Source organism: Astatotilapia calliptera, chromosome 18 (assembly GCF_900246225.1).
Source record: "Astatotilapia calliptera chromosome 18, fAstCal1.2, whole genome shotgun sequence".
NCBI lineage: Eukaryota > Metazoa > Chordata > Actinopteri > Cichliformes > Cichlidae > Astatotilapia > Astatotilapia calliptera.
The window spans coordinates 30,684,816-30,695,692 of record NC_039319.1 but is presented as its reverse complement, the minus strand read 5'-3'; the positions used below and the strand labels follow the sequence as shown (position 1 = coordinate 30,695,692).

The following is a 10,877-nucleotide window of genomic DNA, read 5'->3' as shown; positions in this document are numbered from 1 at the left end:
ATGTGACTAGAGGACCAATGAGAGTGGGGGGGTGCACACAATTTATTCTGAACACTAACCATTTAAAAAACAAAACTAACATTTGGTGTTAGTTAGGCCATGCAACAGATATGAATTTGTAAACTTACGTTGGTAACTGCATTTGACAAAAGATCAGCATGTATTTAAGGCTGCTGGTGGTAAAAAAGAAAAGAAGGAATCAGTATATTTCTGTGGTGGTGGTGGGAGGGGCTAATGGCCCATTCTGAGGCCAGGTTCTTGTCATTTGAAGCTCCTAGATGGCCTTGTTCTCGAGCTATCGATTCACAAGGATTTCAGAACCTCTGACCTTTAACCTTTAGGTCTGCTAAGATTCAGACTTTTATAGATAGACCTATGGTATCAGTTTGAAGCTCCTATGGAGTTATGGCATCCACAAACTGTTCACGCTGCCCGCCTGCCTTTAACCACCAACATGTATTAAAAAGCTGAAGGCAACAGGTTTGGTTTCAATCAGCTTTGCAGCAGCAAACTCAAAGCATGCTAGGTTAAATGTTGATGCAGGGGTCAGTGGGGTTGGTGGGGGCACTCGTGGTAACCATCAGAAACACTTGCACAGCAGAGATGTTGTCGTTTCTTGGCTGCTTTGTGTCCAAGCTGCATTGTCACACACAGTCTGGGTTTTTCTTTTAGCATCACTGATACAAATCTTTGATTAAACTCTGGCTTAGCTGTCATTCAATTATATGCAAACATATAATTGATATATTTAATACTATTAATTAATTAATATATTTTATGGAGCTATTTTAATGTTTAGTGGACGACAGGGGATTTCTAAGAATCGCCCCACAGTTCTTCAGCTGAGACACCTGAGTTAGAAAACACAAACACTGCAGTTGTCTTTACTCGCGAGGGCGGTCCCAGAGCGCTCGTCCTCGCAGGAGGCACTCACGGACTGGCGCTCTGTCACTGTCTGCGTTCTTTATTTATACAAGCTTGTGTGTGTACAAAGGTAACTAAGTTATTCCAAGAACTCAGAGCTGAGGTTCCCCTTCTCTACACGTGTACGTTCTCAGGAAAGAGGAAGCTGTTAGTTGCTAAATAAGTTTATCACACAAGAGTTTATGTGAAAAGTCATGTAGACATGTGGAGTGCTTAGTGATCAATAAAACACATTCATGCAGCTGATCACACTATGTACAATTTTCCTTTGACAGTGGACAACAAAGTGAAGGGAAACAAATCCAATATTAATGAGGGTCAAAGTGCGGTGACTGAGCAGTGAGAGGCCTCCAGTTTTAGCTACAGAGTACTTCCTTTCTTTCTCTACGCTCTTTTGATGTTTTTGTAGGTGAGAAGCAGATTTCAGCAGTTGCTCCTGATGACAGGCAGATGTTATCTCCAAGTGAGACCTTGTCCGGTTGGTGTCAACACAGAAACGACCAAATATCCCGTATTTGTGCTCGACAGCACATGTGGGGATTTTTCTTCTGAACAAAGTATGAAGATTAAAGACGGTCGAATGATGCTGTTATGTGCTGTTATCAGTGTTCCTGCTCTGGCTACCGCAGCCTCCTTCTGCTTGAGGACTCACGTCAGCCGATTGTATCTCCCAGTCCTTATACGCACGTATTTCCTGTGAAATATAGCCAGCACTGAAACTAGAGGTGTGCAGATGCTGGCAGTGAGGTGACGGACACACAGGCAGGATGAAGGCAGAGCTGTTGGTTCTGGTGGTGAGTTTGCTGTGCTGGACTGAAGCTGAAGGTGAGCCGCTAAATGACAACTTCACAAAAGTCAATGATGATAACAGACATTTTAATTACAACTCGTTTAAGTCTGTATCCATGTCATTGTAGTTACTAACTCAAACTGGCTTTGGTCAGAGACACTGGGCGTGGCTACAGTATTATGAGTTTCTGAAAGTCTGAAGCTGACAAATACTTTATTATTATTTAAAAAAATTAAACTGAAAAATAAAGCTATTTTAAAGTGATTGGCACTAATACTCCTTTGTGACATCGTGTTTTAGTTTTTGTGCAAAATCCCGACTCAGTGTGTAATCTGTGACATTTTTATTACGTCCTGTAAAACCACAAAACTGACAGACGGTGTACTTTCTTCTTCTTCTATTGTACACTGACAGTGTTATAAAAGCTGCACTCTTGTAGTTTGTCCTTTACAGGAGCCTGAGTCACAGAACCAACAACTGATTGCATTTAGAAAAGAGGCGACACTCATCTGATCTCTGAGAGTTATCAGTGAAACAAATGTCCCAGACAAAGCTGATTCACACACACACACACACACACACATATACACACACACATACACACACACACACACACACACACACACACACACACACACACACACACACACACACATACACACACACACACACACACACACACACACACACACACACACACACACACACACTCTCTCTCTCTCTCTCTTACTGTGAGTGTTGCTGCTTCAGTGTTTTACTGCTCGTCCAATAGTCGGCCTCGGGTCGTACCTTCATGTAAACTGCAGTTGTTGGGACAGATATGGAGCCTGCTTCTGAGAGCAGAGGAACTGAAAGCTCACTGGCAGGACAAATACGTACTGAACAAATGAAACACGAGTAAAAGTTAAACATGGATGTAAAAAATTGGGTGTAGGTTTTTAAAATCAGTCTTTCTGTTCGTAGATGATTGCGACCAAGCTGGAGTGAATACCTCTGGAGACATGGTGATCTCACCTGGAGAAGCCTTCAGGCTGAACTGTACTTTCATATGTTTAAAAAACAGCCACGTTGCACAGCTGTGGAAGGTATACAAGTCTCAGATATTAGTATACATTTAGTATTATACTAGGGGTGTCCAGCTCCAGGCCTGGAGGCCCGGTGTCCTGCAGGTTTAGATCTGACCCTGGGTCAGCACACCTGAATGTCACATGACTTCATTCCCAGGTCTCTGGAGAACTTCAGGACATGTTGAGGAGGTCATTTAGCCATTTAAATCAGCTGTGTTGGATCAAGGACACATCTGAAACCTGCAGGACACCGGCCCTCCAGGCCTGGCGTTGGACACCTCTGTATTATACTTTGATATCATGTATTAAAATACTAATACTCATAGCAATTTGATGCATGAGCTGCTGACTAACATGGCTATGTTTACCTCATTGTCTGAAGCATTCATATGATACGCTAACATTGTCACATGGCTGTGATGTTTGTCAGGTTAACATAACTGCTGTAACTGTTTTATCTTCCAGAACAACGAGTCTCTTGTCAACATTTCCTCTGCATTACCCAATGTGACCCTGGTCCTGAATGTCCAGTCTTTTACAAAGGCACACACTGGACAATACCAATGCAAGACCTACCCACCCCATACCATTAGTCCTGCTTTTAGTATTCAAATAGCAAGTAAGGACTAATTATTATTATTATCACATCTTTATTGGCTTGTATTTCATTGTCGAATTTTCCAGATGACACTTTTATTTATTGGTGCCCACCACGACAGGCACCAACCACCTTGCGGCCGCAGCGCAATGCAGCAGCTTCGGCAATGGAAATGCTGAACATGGTCCATTCGGACTCAATGTCCCCAGTCTCCCTCGGAATGCTGCTGAAGCTCTGCCGGAGGTGTGCGTTGAAGATCTCGCGGACTGGGGCCTCTGCTAGACGTTCCCAGCACACCCTCACTACGCGTTTAGGTGCACCAGGTCTGTCCAGCGTCCTCCCCCGCCACCTGATCCAACTCACCACCAGGTGGTGATCAGTTGACAGCTCAGCCCCTCTCTTTACCCGAGTGTCCAGAACATATGGTCGCAGGTCAGGTGATACGATTACAAAATCGATCATCGACCTACAGCCTAGAGCGTCCTGGTGCCACGTGCACTTATGGACACTCTTATGTTCGAACAAGGTGTTCGTTATGGCCAAACTGTGATTAGCACAGAAGTCCAACAACAAAACACAGCTTGGGGTCAGATCAGGAAGGTTGTTCCTTCCAATCACGCCCCTCCAGGTCTCGCTGTTGTTACCCACGTGAGCATTGAAGTCTCCCAGCAGGACAACAGAGGCTCCAGGTGGAGCACCTTCCAGCACCACCCCCCCCCCCAGGGTCTTTAAGAAGGCTGGGTACTCTGAACTGCCACTTGGCAGATGACAGTTGGGACCTGTTCCCCGACCCTAAGGTGCAGGGAACAAACCCTCTCATCCACCGGGAAGAACCCCAACGTACCGGCAGCAAGCCGAAGGGATATTAGAATACCCACCCCAGCCCACCAACTCTCACCAGGGGCAACTCCAGACTGAGACAGAGTCCATTCCCTCTCCAGGAGACTGGTTCCAGAGCCCAAGCCATGCGTAGAGGTGAGCCCGACTATATCTAGCCGGTACCTCTCAACCTCACGCACTAACTCAGGCTCCTTCCCCACCAGAGAGGTGACATTCCATGTCCCTATTGCCAGTCTTGGTAGCCAGGGATCAGTCCGCCAGGGCCTCCGCTCCTGGCCGCCGTCCGGCACCCAATGCACCCAATGCGCCTTCTGTGGGTGGGTGGGCCTGCAGGAGTGTGGGCCCATGTCCTCTTTTCGGGCTGTGCCCGGCCAGGCCCCATGGACTAAGGCCCGGCCACCAGACACTCGCCCTTGGGCACCCTCCCTGGGCCTGGCTCCAGGGCGGGGCCCCGGTAACCCTATAAGTCTTGCCGGCTTTATAGTCAGTGTTCAGTCAAGTCAAATCCAAAAGGTCAAAAGTCTGTGATGGGTGTGATTTTGTCCAACCGCTCTGTTGCAATTCTTCGTGAGAGAAGAGCAACCTGCCCTTCTGGGCCAACTCGGAATGGCTGTGGTTCGGTTCAAAGGGAACAGCTCGCCATCTTCCTCGTCAGGAAGAGATCCAGGTCTCACGATCCCACAAAAAAAGCCAGCACGCTTCTAATGTTCAACTCTCAGAGAGGATATTGTCCGCTTCCTCCGCGCCCGTGCAGATCACGATGGTTCCAAAGTGTTCACAACAAATCAGGTCCGTTTCTCCAAGGTCCATGCAGATCTCCGGTATGGATATCTGCTCAGTTTCTCAAGTTTATAGTTATTTTCCAGCAACAAGCTGGTCCCGTGCACATCCGTCTCTGTCTGTGTCTGAGCACATGTTGTGCCAAAAAGTGATCAGCCCACTGAAGCATGTTATATTAATATTAATATTTTATTAAATGATCATTGAAAAAGGCAGACTGTAATAACACTTTTGTGTGAACTGTAAAGTGAATTTATTTATTGATCCCATTTAGAACAACAGAGGTTAATCCAAAGTGTTTTCCAGGAAAGTGCATTCACATTCCAGCTTTCCAGAAAACCCAGTTTGGAACATGTGAACAGTGTGTATTACTGTTTTTAGGCTATCATGACTTATTCCTGGTCTGATTAACACTCCTCTGTCCAGATAACTTCACAGGAAAACCACCTTCCTTGACCATCAGCAGCCCAAAGTGTAACTGCACCCAGCAGACCCACAATGCAGCAGGTGAGCGCTCACAAGCACGTTATCAGTTTGATGTCACTGATTGTGCTCATCAGAGTCAGGACTAATATGTTATAACGTGTGATTGGAAGTCTCACACAGAGCAGGATTTCCACAGTAGCTGCTGTTTCTTTATTTTTAGTGCTGATTTTTTCAGTCTTTCAGTTTTTTACAGTTTCCAAAGAGCAGTGCAGAGGCTCAGACTTCTCTCCCAGTATGTGTTGGCTTTTCCCCCTCTCCCTCCCTGGGGGTTCACACTTCACTATCCATTCCAACCCCTGCACAGGAAAACACACTCAGACTGAGAGATGAGGAGAAAGTCAAATGTTTCCTTCATGTCTGTGTGCTATACATGCTAATCTATCGCTCCCCTCTAAATGCGGCTCGTCTCTGCGTGCGCTCTTTAGCTTCTGAGGGATTTTATGTAACCCAGTGTACATTCATCTGTGTCCATGCAGGTCTGAAGGGTCAGCTGTGGTTCTGGGTGCTTCTGGGAAAAACTACCATCCTGCTCCTGAGCCTGGCCTCGCTGGCTGTAAAACACAAGACAGAATGAGATCAGACGGACACCCATATCTCCTCTCAGCATTGCTTTGTTTGTATTATTCAGTTTTAAGATGTAGCCTCTTTTATTCTGTCTTCTTTTAAATTTAAGCTCTGCATTATTTAGTCCGCAATTAACACGCATGCACACACACATTTGACTAAATACCCACTGCAAGGAACAATCAGTTTATACTGGGGCTCACTCATTTGCAGTAAATTTGTTTATTTGTGGTGTCTGATTTGCTGAAGCTTTGCTCTTTAAATTAACACCAGGATCCATGATTTTGCTAATTATTTTCATCATGATTTGCTTAAAATAATGAAAACATGACAAAGGTGTTTTTAAAACAACTCGAGACATTAAAACAGTAAATAATTCCCTTATTAACTCTCCAATAGTTTGCTCTGAGGCTGCATAACCAACACCAGATTATGTCGACTCCTTGAGTGGATGGACGGGAACATGATAGTATTCCTCAGTATTATTGTCTGCACATAGAGAGGGCTAGATGAACATGGGGCACTGGTTTAGGTCACTGTTGTGATCTACATCCTGAAAGGTTAATGATGCAGAGGCCCTGAGCTGCTCGCTGCTCCTCTTTGTCCCAGCTTTCTTCTGTTCTCTTCACTGTCATGCTGCTAAATAAATGCAACAAATAAAAAAATGGTCTTGTGTGCTCAGTGTACAGTTTTAGATATTATTTTGGAAAAAATTTAGAGAGAGCTTGTTTAAACATAGCTTTAGTAAGATCATAGCACAGGGCCTAAAATAACAGTAATGTAACGGTGTTCCTGATCCCGGCTGACAGAGATGATGACAGTTTGGAATATCGTCCAGGTTTATCTGTATTATCATATGTACTGCTCAACCATCCAGGCAAGAGTAGCCAAGTACAGGACAGGGTAGGGGAAGTTAAAGTAGGATGGAGAGAATGGGCCAATAGCTCGACTCGCAGGAGGGTCATGGTGAGTGGCGTGCAGAAGAATGAGTGGAGCCACAGGTAAAGTTGCTTTGAATTGTACTGAATTATATAGCAACAATTAAACAGCACTTCATAAACAGGAATGAAACATTAAATAAGATACAACAACAGCAATAATAATAGTAACCAGAATCCTATCTGAGCTCAGATATGTCAGTCTTGCCGGCTTAATAGTCCGTGTTCAGTGATTTTGTCCAACCGCTCTGCTGCAATTCTTCGTGAGAGAAGAGCAACCTGCCCTTCTGTGCCAACTCGGAATGGCTGTGGTTCGGTTCAAAGGGAACGGCTCGCCATCTTCCTCGTCAGGTCGCACGATCCCACAAAAAAAAGCCAGCGCGCGTCTAATGTTCAACTCTCAGAGAGGATATTGTCCGCTTCCTCCGCGCCCGTGCAGATCACGATGGTTCCAAAGTGTTCACAACAAATCAGGTCCGTTTCTCCAAGGTCCATGCAGATCTCCGGTATGGATATCTGCTCAGTTTCTCAGGTTTATAGTTATTTTCCAGCAACAAGCTGGTCCTGTGCAACAAATGCAAAAATAGTTCTGTAAACATATTTTAAGTGGACAAAAGGGAGCTGGCTGATTATAATGTAAGTACAATAACACAGTTACAAAGATACTTGAGAAACAGGTAATTTTTTAATTTTATATATAACCCGTTTGTAATACCTGTTCACCAAAGTCTATTTAGCAACATACGTAATGATGTTACACATAAAACACACAGGGAAACATTGGAAATCAGGTTTTGGCACAACAACGGTACGGAGCAGGGGAAGGCGGGGCTTGTTCCTTCCTAACCGGTAGGGGTGTCAAATTTACTCTCTGGGGTTTTATTCTAATATTTATATTATTTATCTTTTATTATTGATTTACTTTAGCTCAGCTCAGTGATTAACAGGGTAATGAATCACAATTAACAATAACAATGTTGTAGTGCATTACTGAGTCGTGTAAACTCACAAGGACCTCCCAGAGAGTTGGTTCTGCTGGGTTTTCAGTGGAGGTCACATGTCCTCATCCATACATGTGACCTCCTGAGTCTGACTGAAGCTTTTAAACAGTACATCTGGATACTGGTCAAAACTAGCACCATTACTAAGAATGGACTGTGAGTTCAGTTTACTGGTCCTTAATTATTATAACCACTGATCAATGGCCGTTTACAGAGAGCTGGGGACCGGCTGCAATCACAGTACCCACCGACCAAACACACGACTCCACTGGCTCACTGAAAACGTCTCGTCAGAGGATGGTTGCAGATGTGCTCTACACATGATCCCCACTGCCAGTATCACTAAAAACAATGAGGTCATATATGCAAATGCCACAGTAATACTAAAAGCACTTGGGTTTAAGACTGTAAAGAGTAAGCTCCACACAGAGGAGAAGGCAGGAAGCCAAAATCAGTGAAGTCAGTGAACAGCGGTGCAGATAGACACCATGAGAAACATATCCTGGGTGAAAAAGAAGCACTACAAGATGGCTCACAGCTCGGCCCAGTACACTGAAGAGATCTAGTAGGAAAGAAGAGGTTCAGAAAAAAATGGCTTGTTCTCCAGAGCTCCATGCTGTGAGGGGAAATAGCACAAAGACAGACCCAGCTGAAATTGAGCAATACTGAAAGAACATCGTGGAGAAAGCAGCGTCACATAAGGTAGCCGGTGAACCGAAGACCACGACAATCTCACAGAGCAAGACCCAGTCAACATCTCAAAGGCAGACATCTAATAATGTGTCTTCAGAATGAGGAGTTGGACGGTGCCAAGACCTGACATTATCTGTGCCTACTGGCTGAAGAGGCCAATGGCCCTCAGTGATCAGCTGGCTGCACAAATATGGGTGCTGCTAACAGCAGGTACTCAGAGCTAGCTAACATGGCCCCGCCCCTCCCTGAGCCTGGTCCTGCCAGAGGTTTCTTCCTGTTAAAAAGGAGTTTTCCTTCCCACCAGTGGCGGTCTTTGCCTGTTTGGGGCCTCGGGCGAACACTCCCTCTGCCCCCCCCCCCCCCCATATGAAGAGAGAGAGTATGCATTGTATGCAAACAGCCATCATAATTCATCATACAAGGAGAACAGGACAAATCAACAATTGACAACGACTAATTAATATTATATTAAAATCTGTAACATAATGTTTGGAGTTTAGTCTGTTACTGTTGCTATGTTTACCATTTCTTCTTGGAGCGACTGTAACCCACATCATTTCCTTAGGGATTAATAAAGTATTCTGATTCTGATTGGTTCAGGATGACCTGCCATGATCCAATCACACATCTTTTGTTTCTCCTCCTCTTCTTTTATCTTTTTTCTAAGCTGAGCACCTGATGGCTTTGAACTTGTCTTGTCCATCTTCCATTGGTTTTAATTTTGCACTCCAGTATGAACGCAAATCCCCCAACTCAAGGATCACCACAACATAACCTAACACACCTACACCTTAGTTCACAGATTCACTTTGTCTAAGGTGTATTTCTGGGATTTCGCACAACCCAGGATTCAAATCATGAATACATAATTTACATCATTATGAATGAAATGTGCTCTATTTGGAAGCAGCCGGCCCCCCTCCCCTTTCGACGGGTTGTGTGTGTGACTTTAAATCATCAAACTGTAAATTATAAATTTTAAATTGTTATTGATCCCTTTATCCCTGGTCCCCGGCCTCGGTGGGGCGGTGGGGAAGCTGTGGCAGGGGCGTGGTTTGCTGGCCTGCTGCAGAGGAGGGGTGACACACTGAGCTCCCTGGGCGGCACGGAGGCGGGGAGGCAACAGGTGTAGGGGACAGTGTTAATGAGGGAGATGTCTTTTTGTGTGCCCACAGTGAGATGGAGCAGATGATGCTGGCAGAGAGAGGGAGTGGCTGCGTCCGAGGCGGCTGCCAAAAAACCGCAGATTATTTCCAAAATAAAAAGACACTAAGCAGAACCCGTGTGTGTGTGGGTCCTGTGTCACAGACCCCGAGTCCTAAAGTGTATATTTATTGTTTGTTTACTTGCACTGCTGTAGCTGGAGCCTCGTCGTTGACTTCAGCAGCGCGCAGGCGCACCGAGGGCTCTCGCGCTCACTTTTCGCGTACAGAATTTCGAAAAAACATCGGTGCGAATTATAAGTCTGTATCGTGATGTCTGGTGTTCTCGTGTTTGTTGCTTTGTTTTTATTTTGTTTTATTTTGCGAGTTGGTTATTAGACGCTGCTCCAGCCAGAGACTCCCCGCCGCCCCGCCCTCTCCTCCCTGTGCCGCCAGCAGCAGGCGCAGCTCGCAGGCGGAGGGCGCCCTTACTCCCAGCAAACGGCCGATAGAAAACCGATCGGTGCCTGTGACATTCCCACTATGCGCTGGCCGTGATCCGCCCCCCACTACGATGCCGCCCGTATCTAAAACTGCTACTGCTTCCCACTGTCGCCAAAGTCATTGCTCATATGATTGTTGGGTTACTCTCTGTATGTATAGGGTCTGCCTTATAAAACAAAGCGCCTTGAGGCGACTGTTGTTGTGATTTGGTGCTGTATAAATAAAACTGAATTGAATAGACCAGTTCTGAATGCAAACAATCCCTACAATGGGACAACACCCTTAAACTCCCGGCTAATTACCTGCCTCTCCATAACATGGAAGCTCCTCTCAAGTATTGTAGTAACCAAGCTGAGAAAGACGTGACGGGCTGGCTCAGGTGGTAGAGCACGTCATCTACTATGGTCCCGAACTGCATCCGTCTTTTCGCCAGTCTCTTTATCCTGTCACGAGTAGCTGACTTTGCACTTTTACTGCCAAACAGTCAGAGAAGAAGTCAGCGGCCATCAGATACAGGAACGGCCTGTTTCAACATATACAGAAATCACAA

At 45.5% G+C, this 10,877-nt stretch overlaps 1 protein-coding gene across 1 annotated transcript in view; it reads right to left on the bottom strand.

The window, feature by feature from the left end:
- LOC113010984 (protein FAM151A) overlaps positions 1 to 10,877 on the bottom strand; it is a 509,869-nt gene that overhangs the window by 438,216 nt on the left and 60,776 nt on the right. The gene's annotated exons all lie outside the window — the stretch shown is intronic.